The following is a 14,478-nucleotide window of genomic DNA, read 5'->3' as shown; positions in this document are numbered from 1 at the left end:
ACCTGCTTGTCTCCCCATACCCAGTGCAGGGGAGGCTGGCTGCATGGGAATGCAGAGGCCAGGCTGGAGACGGAGGAGCCGGTCACATTTGCAGACTGACAGAGACCACTGAGTGGGTAGCGCTAACGTGGCGGGTTGGGAGCCAGACCAGGGGAGCACGGGGGGAAGGTCGAATCCCCACACTGCCCATTTCACAGACAAGAGGAACAAGGCCATGGAAAGGAAAGGAGACACACAGTATTACACAGGGGGAAGGGGTGGGGTCAGCCTCTCCAACCCAGGGGTGCATGGTCCCCATGTGGCAAATCAGGCCAGCTGGACAGTCCACATTTTAAAGCGGGTTTTTCTTCTCACTGCAGAAAGGACTTTCATCTCTGCCAGGGAGCTGTGCACACATGACAGGCTGAACCATGTCCCCCAGAACAGACGGTGGCATCTGCCCCCAGTGCCCACAACTGGGACCTAGTTCAGGGACAGGGTCTCACAGAGGTGACCAAGCTAAGACGAGGCCATTAGGGCGGGCTCTTATCTAGTACGATGGGCGTCTGTATAAACGGGAGACAACTGTTGCATTTCACAGTGTTTGTGTTTTACAATAAAACACGCTACGTTGGAGAAAACTGAAAGGACAGTCAGGGTGGCTGCTCGGCTGCCCCGGAGCAGGGCTACCTTACACGTGGAGCTCGCAGACCATGGTCTGTTCCTGCCTTAGCTGCAATCTTCAGTGCCAGGCCAGAAGAAAGGCCCACCGAGACGGAGGAGAGGGCGGGGAACCCCTCTAGGAGGGCCCTGGGGCCACATCCCCTAAGCGGGCTTCCATGCTCAGAACCAGGAAACACGGCAGCTGGCCCAAAGGGTTATCTACGTCCCCAGTGAGGTGACACTGGGGACTGGGGTGGTCAGGATGCTGTCATGTTATCCCGAAAGGAGAGATCTGGACACACATGCCCTGAGGGAGGATGCGAGGCACCCCCTGCTACAAGGGGAGGAACACAGCCTGGACCTGGTCCCTGCTCTGGGCCCTTGGAAGGCACCGGCCCTGCCAACCCCCAGTCTCAGACCTCGGACCTCCAGACTGTGAGGGAATCATACCTGCAGCTGAGGCCCCAGGCGGGGGTGCTTGGCTCTAGCTGCCCAGGGACACTGGCACAGCCACACACCACTTCCTTCCCTGGCACAGAGCCCCTCCACTCCCACAGCACTTCCTCCCTGGCCATCATCGCCGGCCCTGAAGCCACCCTCAGACCCTCCATTCCAGCCCATCCCACCAATGCGGTGGCTCAGGGATGCCCAGAGTAAACCAGGCTCCAAGGCAAAGGAGGACAGCCGCTGCCACCCTGCACCAGAGGAAGCCAGCCTCTTCCCTTACTGAAGACAGGGAAAGCAGCACACCCCGGGCAAGCACCTCCTCCTCAGGTGCTGTTGCCAAGGCAACCCTGCCTCTCTGCCAGGGAGGCAGCTGGGTGGGGAGGCCACGCCCCGGGCTAGGTGTGTGGCTGACCTGTTCCCCACAGGGGCCCAGAGGAAGACCCAGGCCTGGAGGTGGGATCCGCAGGCCCCCCAACAGGCTGGTCAGCCCTCAGAAGGCTGGACTTAGGATCCCCGGGCCCTGCTTTCCAGCATTGCTCAGCAAGGGGTGGGCAGAGGCAGTAGCCAGCTCAGTGCCAGGCCCAGCCACTGACTAGGGCAGGCCACCTCCCACCCAGTTTTCACCTGAACAAGGAATGAGATACTAAGAGGAGGAGGGAGGGGAAGCCACAGCGGGGAGCCAGAGGCCTTGAGGCCCCAAGTAAGGGTCTTGTGCTGAGGCCACCCCAGCCAAGCTGTTCGCACTAGGAGCCAGCCAGAAACGCAGATCCACAGGCCCTGCCCAGCCCCCCAGGGTTGGAACCTGCCTCTTAACAGGGGCTCAAGGGCTCATTAGTCATAGAAGTAGGGGCCAGAGGCACAAGAGAGCCCTCGCACTCCCGGGTTCCTGCCTTTATCACACACTGTCCCTACCCTGAGATTCTCAGAAACCCCGAGACTCCGGAGCAAGCTGCTGGGGCACAGAGAGGGGCAGGGAGTAGCTCCAGAGAAACTTGGCTGGGAAAAGGGCCACACAGCATCAGACACAGCCTCTGCGTCAGGGGCCAGGAAGGTGGGGACGTCCCTGGCAGGAGACTGGAAGTCAGCAGACGGCTCGGGACCTGCCGCACCAGCCCTGGCTGGCCCCGGCCCTTCATCTGCAGAGGGACCTGGGCTGCTTGCTGGCCCCTACAGCCTCAGTCTCTCCATCTGTACAATGGGGAGACCGAAAAGCCCCAAAGCCATATTCCTCCCCACTGGACCACAGCTCCCACCACCACTGGACCACAGGCCCCACTATCATGGGACCAAAGCTCCCATCCTCACAGGACCACAGCCAACCCCATCACTGGACCACAGGCCCTCATCATTGGACCACAGCCCCCACCAGCACTAAACCACAGCCCCCTCCATCACTGGACCACAGCCCCCACCAGCACTAAACCACAGCCCCCTCCATCACTGGACCACAGCCCCCTCCATCACTGGACCACAGTGCCCCCACTCACAGGACCACAGCCACCCCATTACTGGACCACAGCTCACACCATCACTGGACCATAGCCCCCCATCACCGGACCACGGCCCCCTCCATCACTGGACCACGGCCCCCTCCATCACTGGACCACGGCCCCCTCCATCACTGGATTGCAGTCCATCACTGGTCACTGGATCGCGGTCCCATCACTGGACCACGGCCCCCACCATCACTGGACCACAGCCCCCCCATCACTGGACCATAGCCTTCCCCCACACTGAGAAGGGCCCTGCTGCCCAGGAGCCACAGCACCACAGGGTTGGCACGGTCCTCCCTGGGTGGGTGCCGCCTCCGCATGCTCCCAGCTGGCCTGTGTCTCGCACTGCCCCAGAGCTCCTGACTCCCCAGTTTAGAAACTGCTGCTCTCTGAGGACACCCCTGGAGAAGGACGCTGAGTGGCAAGCCCTGCCACCCTGGGCTGAGACATCAAGGAGCCAAGGACCCACCCTCCAGAGCCATTGGCACCCGACTGCTCCCAGGGGCTCCCTAAGTGGGAGGGTAGTGGCAGACAGGGGCCAGCTGAGGGGTCTTCCCAGGGCCAGCCCTGTGAGAGGTACCCCTCTGGGGGGTGAGAGAGAGGCAGGAGCTTTTGCTAGCTCGGCGGGAAAAAGGAGGAGGCTCCAGGGACCCTGCCAGAGCTCGAGCTGCCTTCAGAGGGGTCATGGCACACTGTCCCTTCCTGGACACCGCTCGGGGGCAGATGGGTGACAGGGGATGGGGTGCTGCAGGCCCAGTGGCTGTTGAGCAGTAGCAGGGCTCAAATTATCTTGAGAATGGCCCCAGGAGATGCCCCGCAGCAGGCTCAGCGTCTGTGAGCTCACTGAACCCTCAGGCTCCATGAGGGGAGGGGCACTGCTCTCCCATTTCATAAGCGGGGACACTGAGGCCTGTGGGGGCCTCAAATTGGAAGCAGGGACACGGCCATGCTGGGCGACAGAGCTGTCTGAAATGTTTCAGAGGCAAAATCACACCGCGAGCCCCAACGGGTCTAAAATGCAGAGGGTGACCAGGGCAGGGTGGTCCTGGCCAAGGGGGGCTGCAGCCTTGGACACTGAGACTTTCACATTCCACCAGTGTCCTCCTCCCACCCGACCACCTCCAACAGCAGCTGGGCCGGAGGGGAAGGGAAGAGGGGCCATCTCTCCAAGGCCAGGAGAGTTGGGGTCTGGGAGCAGCAGACCACCCCCCATCCAGCAAGGGAGACAATAGGTGCTACTCTGGAGCCAGGCACTGGGTGGACTGAGCCCCAGGGGCTAGAAGGCTGAGAGACCAGTCTGAGCACAGCCAGACACGTCTGAGCACAGGTCATTCCTAGGCTCCCATCTAGGAATGAAAGTAGGCACAGCTCAGCAGGGGCCATGCTCAGGACAGGTGGAACCTGCAGGGGTGTCCCCACCTGTGCCCAGGGCCTGTGCAGTTCCCAGGCCTGCAGCATCACCTGGGGAGGGTTTGTGTGGGGGGAGGAGGGGGGGGCGCATCACAGAAATGCAGATTCCCAGGCCCCAACCCTCTGAGCAGAGGCGCCAGGAGCTGTGACCTCAGCTTTCTCCAGGGGATTTCATGCTGCGAACCTGGCTGAGCCTGCATCCTGGATGGGGCAACCTCCTGCAACTTAGTCCTGATACTAAAAGTTAGGGGCCTAGGAGGAGGCCAGGTTTTGTGGATCATGAGGCTTACATGCCTGGGGGCTCCTCCTTTGAGACAAAAAATAGAAAATGTTACGTTGACAGCTTTGAGGTCCCCAGGGCCTAGAGTGCAAGCTTCATTTGCTGCTGGGGTCCACCTCTGGGGCTGGCACAGAGGGAGGCTGGGAGGGAGAAGGTGTACCTAGAACCGGCGGCTGGGCCGGCGTGGGACAGCTCCAGGGGCAGATGAGCCAACAGGAAGACTATGGGCACAGACCGAGCCACAGCCTGAAAGGAAATCCTGGGAAACAGCAAGGCCCAGGTAGGAGCCACCCTGCCCATCTCTCCAGACCCAGGGTGGATGTTAAAGACATGAGGTCTGCGATCAGAGCAGTCTGGAAAGCCAGAGAACATTCCAGATCCAGACCTGACAGGTGACCTCTCTATCTTTAGACCACGTCTTCCCTTACCCCCATTTCTCGTTTAAAACATTTGCAGGCCAGGTGTGGTGGCTCACGCCTGTAATCCCAGCACCTTGGGAGGTGGAGGTGGGCGGATCGCAAGGTCAAGAGATTGAGACCATCCTGGCCAACAGTGAAACCCCGTCCCTACTAAAATACAAAAAAATTAGCTGGGGGTGGTATCGCGCTCTATAGTCCCAGCTACTCTGGAGGCTGAGGCAGGAGAATGGGAGAACTGCGTGAACCCGGGAGGTGGAGATTGCAGTGAGCTGAGATTGTGCCACTGCACTTCAGCCTAGTGCCTGGTGACAGAGTGGGACTCTGTCTCAAAACAAAAAAAAAATCCTCCATCTGTCCTCTGTCCAGCTGCGGACAGCCTTACTCCCCTCTCACCCTCGGCCCTCCCGTGGCCTCCTCCGGCCGTGTCTCTCCTCTTCTGCCCCACGAGGGCACTTGTTCTTGGATCCGGGCCCAGCCTGATCCAGAAGAATCTCATCTGCAGGTCCTTAACCAATTCCATTTGCAGAGACCCTTATTCCAAGAAGGTGGAAGTGCAGTTCCAGACAGACATAGCTTTTGGGGACACCATTCAGCCCACTAGAGTGAGTGAGAGACTGTGTGTGTGTGTGTGTGTGTGTGTGTGTGTGTGTGTGTGTGTGTACATACATATACTCATATACACACACACACACATATACTCATATATATGTATAAATATATATATGAGATGGAGTCTGGCTCTGCTGCCCAGGCTGGAATGCAGTGGTGTGATCTTAGCTCACTGCAACCTCTGCCTCCCGGGTTCAAGCGATTCTCCTACCTCAGCCTCCCGAGTAGCTGAGACTACAAGCATGCACCATCACGCCCGGCTAATTTTTGTATTTTTAGTAGAGACAGGGTTTTGCCATGTTGACCAGGTTGGTCTTGAACTCTTGACCTCAGGTGATCCAATCGCTTCAAATTCCCAAAGTGCTGGGATTACAGGTATGAGCCGCCATGCCTGGCCGGTAGATATTTTTATTTCTTAGAGACAGGGCCTCCGTTTGTCACCCAGGCTGGAGTGCAGTGGCAAGATCACTGCTCACTGCAGTCCTGAACTCCTGGGCTCAAGCAATCCTTCCACTTCAGCCACCCAAGGAGGTAGGAAGACACTGCGCATGGCGAATTTTCTTTATTTTTCTACAGATGGGGTCGATGTTGCCCACGCCGATTCCGAACTCATGGCCACAAAGCTCCCACCTCAGCCTCCCAAAGTGCTGGGATTACAGCGTCAACCACACACAACCAGCCCTACTAGAGGGTCTCTTATTTTTATTTCTTTAAAGAGGGGGTTTCACCATGATGGCCAGGCTGGTCTTGAACTCCTGACCTCAGGTGATTCACCCACCTCGGCCTCCCTAAGTGCTAGGATTACAGGCGTGAGCCACAGCACCCAGCCTAGAGGGTCTTAAAGTTCAATTCCTTCATGACTTTCAATCCCAGGCCAAATATCACTCCTTGGAAAAACAGTCCTGGCCTCAATCCCCATCCCCACAAGCTCCGGCCTCCAGCTTTACCTTGTTTACACAATTCTGTGGTTGTGGTCGTCGCAGGCAGGTAAGAGTCTGCCTTACCCACTGTGGGCTACGCTGCTCAGCACAGGCTGGCACACACTCGCAGGTGGGTGTTCAGCTGAACGAGTGAACGAGTGAATGGGCAAGTGAGGTCTTCCGTAAAGAGCCCCCCAGCCCACCCAGTTCCTCTGGATCACCGCTTTCCAAACTTCCAGGAGGGCGTCATCAAATGGCGAGGGTATGACAGGGTGACGCTGTCCTCGGAGGTGACCGGCTGCATCATCTGTGAGCCTCAGTTTCCTTACCTGTGCAGTAGGCTTAGTAAGAGGGCCCCTGTAGGACCCCTGCAAAGATTCATGGGATGAGGCGCAGAAAGCACACAGCCCTGCTGTTCTTATGCTGGGTAAGACCTGATGGATACCTGGTGGGCGAGTTCTACTGTTTCAGCAGCTTTTCTGACGTGTCATTTATTTTGTTTGTTTTTCCGAGACGGAGTTTTGCGTTGGCATCCAGGCTGGAGTGCAGTGGCGCAATCTTGGCTCACCGCAATCTCCGCCTCCCAGGTTCAAGCGAATCTCCTGCCTCAGCCTCCCAAGTAGCCGGGTCTATAGGCACCCGCCACCACGCCTGGCTAATTTTTGTATTTTTATTAGAGACAAGATTTCACGGGCCAGGCGCGGTGGCTCACGCCTGTAATCCCAGCACTTTGGGAGGCCGAGGTGGGTGGATCACGAGGTCAAGAGATCGAGACCGTCCTGGTCAACACGGTGAAACCCCATCTCTACTAAAAATACAAAAAAAAATTAGCTGGGCATGGTGGCGCATGCCTGTAATCCCAGCTACTCAGGAGGCTGAGGCAGGAGAATTGCCTGAACCCAGGAGGCAGAGGTTGCGGTGAGCCGAGATCGCGCCATTGCACTCCAGCCTGGGTCACAAGAGCGAAACTCTGTCTCAAAAAAAAAAAAGACAAGATTTCACAGTGTTGGTCAGGCTAGTCTTGAACTCCTGACCTTGTGATCTACCTGCTTTGGCCTCCCAAAGTGCTGAGATCATAGGTGTGATCCACTGTGCCTGGCTGAGCTATCATTTATATGCCATCAGTGCAGGCTAAACGCTATCTTTATATACCACAAACATGAAGAAGGAAGTCAGAGCGACATGGCGCGTTACAGACCCGCTGGTTCACAGAGATGTTGTTAGACTCTGTGTCTACTACAGGCTAAACACACTGCTGGGTTAGGACACAGGGAAACGGACAGGGACAGGAGCTCCTGGCTCTGACAGGGATTTGGGTCCCATCGAGAAGACAGCTGATAAAAAGGTCAACACATCAAAAGAACACATTCCCGGGACTGCACATTCTACGCAAGTGTGAGGCAACGGTTTTTAGCACATGTACAGAAGCGGGCCACTGTCACCGTAATCCACTTTACAGCACTTTCGTCCCCTGCGACAGAAACCCCGTATCCATCAGCCGCCCTCCCCGTCCCTCCTCCCAGCTCCTGCCAAGGGCTGATCTGCCTTCTTCCTGCTGTTGATTCACAGAAAGCCTTTCTTTCAGAGGAATTAAGGAGCAAAGCGCCGGCACGGCATAGGCGTAGGCAGCCTCGCGGCGGGCAGGGTGGGAAATAGGACGGGAATGAGCGTGTGTGAAAGGTGGGGAAAGGTGGTCCCCTCCCCAGCCCTTCCTGGGTCAGAGGTGATGCCAGGGAACGGGGCATGGGCAGCAGGTGCCCCATCTGTGCTTCCTGCTGCAGCCGGGACCACCTCTAAACCTTCACGGTGGAGTCCCTTTTTGAGTTAAACGAAATTGTGCTATAAAATCAGACAAAACTCTAGAAAGCCACACTCCTGGAGCAAAACAAGAAGAGTCAGAGGAGGAGTGTGGGAAACAAAGCCCCAGACACAGAAAGGTCCTCCCACAGCACGGCTGTGCCGCTGCGGGCTGCAGCAGTGTCTGTTGGGCTCATCTGTCCACTGGCTCAGCACGAGCGAACAGGGCACACCCACAAGCTGGACTTGTGCAGGCACCAGGGCCTCAAAGCACAGGACAGGTTCTGCCAAGGAGCAAGAGGAAGCTGGACAGGAAGGGTAGTTTGGACGGGGCCACTGGAGCAATGAGCATCACCAACACTCTGGGTTGGTGCCCAGCATTGGCCCAGAGGAAGCAGGGGTGGCTGAGGCCTGGGAGGCATGAGGAGTTGGCAGGAAGAAGAGAGCTCCAGGCCGCAAAAGGCCGAGGGTCAGGGGAGGGGTCAGCAAGTTAGGGAAACAGAGCGGGATGAAAGCTTCTGCCAGCTAGGGCGAGAGGCATCTGCCTGGGGACAGGGCATGGGGTGGTAGAAATCATCCTTGAGACATGGGTTTAAAACCTTCCACAGTCTGGCTATCCTCAGGGATTGTGGCTGGATACTTTATTTTTAAAAACATACAAAAGTTGGCCAGGCGTAGTGGGTGAGATCTGTAGTCCCAGCACTTTGGGAGGCGGAGGCTGGTGGATCACCTGAGGTCAGGAATTCAAGACCAGCCTGGCCAACACGGCGGAACCCCGTCTTTTTGTATTTTGTAAAAATACAAAAATTAGCCAGGGGTGGTGGTTTGTGCCTGTAATCCCAGCTACTTGGGAGGCCGAGGCAGGAGAATGGCTTGAACCCGGGAGGCAGAGTTGCAGTGAACCGAGATCGAGCCACTGCACTCCAGCCTCAGCATCAGAGCAAGACTCCACCTCACAACAAATAAAAATAGATAAAAGTAATATATAATTTCTGTGTAAAACATTTTAAAACATAGAGAATAACAGTAAACTCCGTCAGCCCTTCCACACGTATTCAGCTTCGCACAGAACATGTCTCCTAATTCGGGTCCATTCTCTCTCAGTTCCTCTCCCCCATTGATTATAGACATACACACCTTATTTTCGCCACACAAGCAAAGCTATACTCCACGTTTTTTCCAATGACTCGTTTCTGCTTTTACTAGGTCATGGTGTCCCTGCTTAGGAGGTCACTAAGATACCTTTTGTTTTCCATGCCCGCTCAAAACTCCGTCACAGGACAGGCTCCGGTTTTCCAATGCTCTCACACACTAGAAACCCGGACACAAGGGTCAGCCCACCACACACCGTTCCGCCCCTGCTTTGCTTTTTTAACCTAACACTGTATCTTGGAGATTGTTCTACATCAGTAAACAGAGGTTTCTCGTTCTATTATTTATTTTTATTCATTTGAGACAGAGTCTCGCCTTGTCAACCACACTGGAGCACAGTGGCACGATCTCAGCTCAGCGCAACCTCTGCCTCCCAGGTTCAAGCAATTCTCCTGGCTCAGCCTCCCAAGTAGCTGGGAGTACAGGCACATATCACCACACCCTGCTCATTTTTGTATTTTTCCCACAGACCAGTTTGCGCCATGTCGGTCAGGCTGGTCTCAAACTCCTGACCTCAAGTGATCCTCCCACTTTGGCCTCCCAAAGTACTGGGATTACAGGCATGAGCCACCACCCCCGGCCTCTTGTTCCTTTTAATGACCGCACCAAAACACAGCAAGTCTGCTCATGCTGATGGACGTGAAGGCTGTCTTCCATTTTCTATTACAATTCACGTTCTAAAGATAACCTTGTATGCATGATATTTCACATCCATGTTCATGAGACATTTCCACAAGCTCAACTGCTGAATCAAAGCTGCAGCTTAAACGTTCCTGGAGTCTGAACTTCGCTAGAGATTCACAATTTTCTCTCCAGGGAGGAGACAACAATCACACCCCCGCGAGCAAAGCGTGAGGGGCTGTCTCCTCACATCTTCCGCAATTCCGTCATCAGTATTTCTTTCAAATCTCTCCCAAGGCAAGCGAAACCCAGCATCATCTCACTGCTGTCTTAATGTATATTTCTGTTATTAAGAGTGCGGCTGGTTTTTTTCTTGTTGATTTGTAGAAGTGTTTTATGCAGCAAGCAAACCAGCTTTTATGTTTTACTTTTAAACTTTTTTTAAAGACGGAGTTGCATTCCGTCGCCTAGGCTGGAGTGCAGTGGTGTGATCTCGGCTCACTGCAGCCTCCGCCTCCCGGGTTCAGTCAATTCTCCTGCCTCAGCCTCCCAAGTAGCTGAGATTACATGCACGTGCTACCATACCCGGTTGGTATTCTGCATTTTTGGTAGAGACAGGGTTTCACCCTCTTGGCCAGGCTGGTCTTGAACTCCTGACCGCAGGTGATCTGCCCACCTCAGCCTCCCAAAGTGCTGGGATTACAGGTGTGAGCCACTGCATGGCCTATGTTGGAATTTTTTATCCACCTAGAAGTTATTTGGTATGAGGTAGGGATCCAACTTTACCTTTTTCCCCGATGGCCACCTGAGCAGCCCATGCCATTTAATGAACTACCCATCCCACACCACCACCCACTTATAAATGCCACTTTTATGCCACTAAACGTGGCCTGCCTCGTGGATGCCCTGCTCTGTGGCCATCTCCCCAGACTGCAACTGTGTCCTCATCACTCGAACCAATCAGAACCTTCACTGCACCCGTCACAAAGGTTCTGTAAGTGGAGGGCGCCAACATCGCAAATATCCAGGCCAGACCTCAAGCCCGCCCTGTTCTCCCACCACGCAGCATGAAAAGTGATGGACGATGGGGGGGCCAATTTGCCCACTCCTCATGTGTGCACCTTGGTGCTGAGGAGGCTCCCCAAAGTTGCCCGCCATCCCCTGACTTCACAGTGAGTGAGGCCCCTGGGATGGAACTCCTGCCAAGGGCATGGCTGGTGTGTTACCTACAGCGGGGTCTGGGAGCAGGGCAAGGCCAGAGAGCAGCCGGCTAGCCTGGGACCATCTTGCTTCTGGGAGTGGGGGAGGGACGGAGAGGGACTCTTGCCAGTTGCCATGACACCGCAGGGCTCCCGGCATGTTAGAAATCCAGTCTCTTCAGGAGCTGACCTTGCCTTCCTTCCTGCCGCCTCCCCTCACCTATAGGCCACAGCCTATGTTCAGACTCAGCGTGCCCTCTTCTCCTCCTTCACCCCACACCCCTAGACCCCAGCTGAGAGAGGGCACTGCATCTCCACCCGCCCGGCCCCACACCTGCTGGGGAGCAGACAGAGGTATCTGTACATGGGCTGAAGCTCCAAAGACCCCCGCATGCACTTCATTGTCTCGTCAGGCACCTGAGGCCAGGCTGGGTGTGGCCGCCCTCCACTTACAGAAGATGCATTTATCTAAAAACTGGTTTTAGAAGCTGCACCAACAGCCCCCCCGTTTGCCTTTTTAGCGCCCTGCTGAAAGGTCATCTTCAAAATCACTCTGTTCCACTCAGTTAAGAAGGAAGCAGGTCTGTGCCCTACGTCTGGAATAGACTCAGGACCGGCCCCGCCTCCGTGGGTCAGGAAGGGGGTTCTCAAGCTCCAGGAACCTCGGGCCTGGGGAGGGTCTGGCAACACCAAAGGGTGGGAGATCCCAGCACCGGGGGCTCGGAGCAGGGCTGAGCCGGCGCGGGTGGCCTGGAGTCCGGGGCTGGGTGCAGGTGTTGTGTGGGTGACTCCTGCTCTTGGGGCCTGGTGGTCACCTCCTTCCCCGGCCTCTGCCCCAACCACAGTGGACAGGAGCAAGCCCAGATGGGGAAAGGACAGTTGTGGTGCGTGGGCCTCCCTCCTCCAACACAACCCAGTGGCTGCCTTGGGGTGATGAAGGGGCCAGGTGGGGCCTGGTCTCTGGGGCAGGCAGCTGAGAGCCTGCTGGGGAGGCGAGGAGCAGACAGAGGTATCTGTGCATGGGCTGAAGCTCCAAAGACCCCCACATGCACTCCATTGTCTCGCTGGACTCCCCAGTACAAGTCACAAAGACTCAACGACTAGGAATTTCAAGGTGGGGACCAGCGTTCAACTCCAGATGCAAGGCCCTGCTGGGCGGGGGTCCCAAGCGACTGTACCAGCCACAGCCCCAGGATGCCAGCCCTGGGATGCCAGCACCACCCTCGCTGCCCTCACTTGGGGGGAGTGGGGTCACACCACCCTGGTTCAGGGAGGGCCAGGATCGACTCCTGCTCTTGGGCCTCTGACCAAATGTCACTTCTGAGAAGCTCGTTCCTGACCCCTCGCCTCCCCGTTCCCCCATACACGTTGCCAGAGTCCCCAGATCGCTACCATCTGCGCCATGGGAACAGGGTCTTCATCCCCCATCCTACAAACAGGGCCTGGCACAGGGCGGGCTCCTGCTGAAGTTACACATCAATGTACTCCATGGTTTTTCACCGGAGCTGCCCCCGACAGCTCCTCGGGGACTGGGGCTGTGTGCTGCCTGGCATCCCATCCTCGGTGTGTGGCACCCAGTGGGTGCTCTAGGGATTTGTCTGAGGAGTGCTCGGAGGAAAGGCGATCACGCAGCTCAGGCACAGGCTTGGAAGGAGGACCGACAGGATGCTGGCCAGGGCCTGGGACAGCAACAGGCCACTAGATGGGACAGGCCCTGGCCTGCAGTCCACTGCTTGGATCCTGGTGCCCAGCCCAATGCTACTGATAGATTAACTGACAGCAAGGCCAGGCCAGACTGCAGGGGACCCTAGGGAGCAAGCACCAGGGCCATCAGTCAGGCCTGGCCAGGAGAACCTCCCCACTCACCCCGCAAAGGCCACAGGTGGGTTAGCTTCACCTAGGACTGTGGTGGCAGGGTCGACAGAGGCCAAGGTTGTTTGCAGGTCACACTACTATTCTGGCACATTCCAGCAATGCTGGTGGCTGCGGCTGGCTCCCCACAGACCGCCACCCTTGCTGCTGGGCTCTGCGGGTGCCAGAGTTGCCCACACTGGCCGGTGCAGACCCCGCCTCACCATCTGCTCCTGAGGGGCGGGCACACCTCCATCAGGGCCTTGGGGGTCTAGTAAATGGCTGTCTCATGGGCACCGTGGAGTCCCCACCCCTGCATCCCTACCTGTGAAAGGAAGGATGAAGGCAGAGCTCCCACAGCCTCAGGACACAGCCTCGGACTACCCATGCCCCCATGGCTGGAGCTGGCACAGGCAGGCAGGCATGCCCACAGCCTCATGTGCAGTCTGGCCCTCACCGGGAGACACTGGCCAGCTGCTGCAACCTGTCTGCTCATCAGGTCCCCTAACAGGACAGAGGGCCCCAGAGTCTGCCCATACTGGCTCTCCTCGGGCCGCACCCACCCGTCAGCAGCAACAGCTCTTGGGCTTCTTGTCATTCCACCTTTTCTGCCGGGGTCCGGCTTGGCTTCCGTCTCCCTCCCACCTCCTGCTCTGACCAGGCGGCCCTCACACCATCCTGGCCTCCACCCCACAAGCCAGGCCCATCTTGCCGCTGTGGAAATTCACCATGGAGCAGACGCAGAGCTCTCACCGTGGGCCACATCCGCACTCCCATGCTATGTATCCATGAGCACAGGGCTAGGGTCACCCCACTTCACAGAGGCACACTGAGGCTCAGAGGCTGCCAAGCCACCTGACAGGGACCATGGGCCACATCCGCACTCCCATGCTATGTGTCCATGAACACAGGTCACTCCACTTCACAGAAGCACACTGAGGCTCAGAGGCTGCCAAGCCACCTGCCAGGGTGACAGACAAGTGGCCAGAGGAGCCGGGACCCAGGCTTATGTCGCAGAGCTCCCTCTTCCCGGTGGTGGCACAGTACCATCTCTTAGCCTAAAGATCGCCACGTCTTGGCAGGATGCGATGGCTCATGCCTGTAATCTCAGCACTTTGGGAGGCTGAGGTGAGCAGATCACAAGGTCAGGAGTTCGAGACCAGCCTGACCAACATGGTGAAACCCCATCTCTACTAAAAATACAAAACTTAGCACCACATGGTGGCATATGCCTGTAGTCCCAGCTACTTAAGAGACTGGGGCAGGAGAATCGCTTGAACCCTGCCAGGCCCATCTTGCCGCTGTGGAAATTCACCATGGAGCAGACGCAGAGCTTTCACCGTGGGCCACATCCGCACTCCCATGCTATGTGTCCATGAGCACAGGGCTAGGGTCACCCCACTTCACAGAGGCACACTGAGGCTCAGAGGCTGCCAAGCCACCTGCCAGGGACCATGGGCCACATCCACGAAGTGGAGGTTGCGGTGAGCCAAGATCGTGCCTCTGTACTCCAGCCTGGGCAAGAGAGAGGGACTCCAGCTCAAAAAGGAAAAAAAAAAGATAACCAAGTCTCCTTTTTTCAGCCCCTCCAAAGTCAGGCATGGTGGAGCTCAGACATCCCATCTGGGCCTTAAGCCT

General features: G+C 56.9%; 1 protein-coding gene across 2 annotated transcripts in view; it reads right to left on the bottom strand.

Moving 5' to 3' along the window:
* JPH3 (junctophilin 3) overlaps nucleotides 1-14,478 on the bottom strand; it is a 101,181-nt gene that overhangs the window by 15,762 nt on the left and 70,941 nt on the right. The gene's annotated exons all lie outside the window — the stretch shown is intronic.

Source organism: Callithrix jacchus, chromosome 20 (assembly GCF_049354715.1).
Source record: "Callithrix jacchus isolate 240 chromosome 20, calJac240_pri, whole genome shotgun sequence".
Taxonomy (NCBI): Eukaryota; Metazoa; Chordata; class Mammalia; order Primates; family Cebidae; genus Callithrix; species Callithrix jacchus.
Note: the sequence above shows the minus strand (reverse complement) of the source record. Positions and strands in the feature narration are given on the sequence as shown.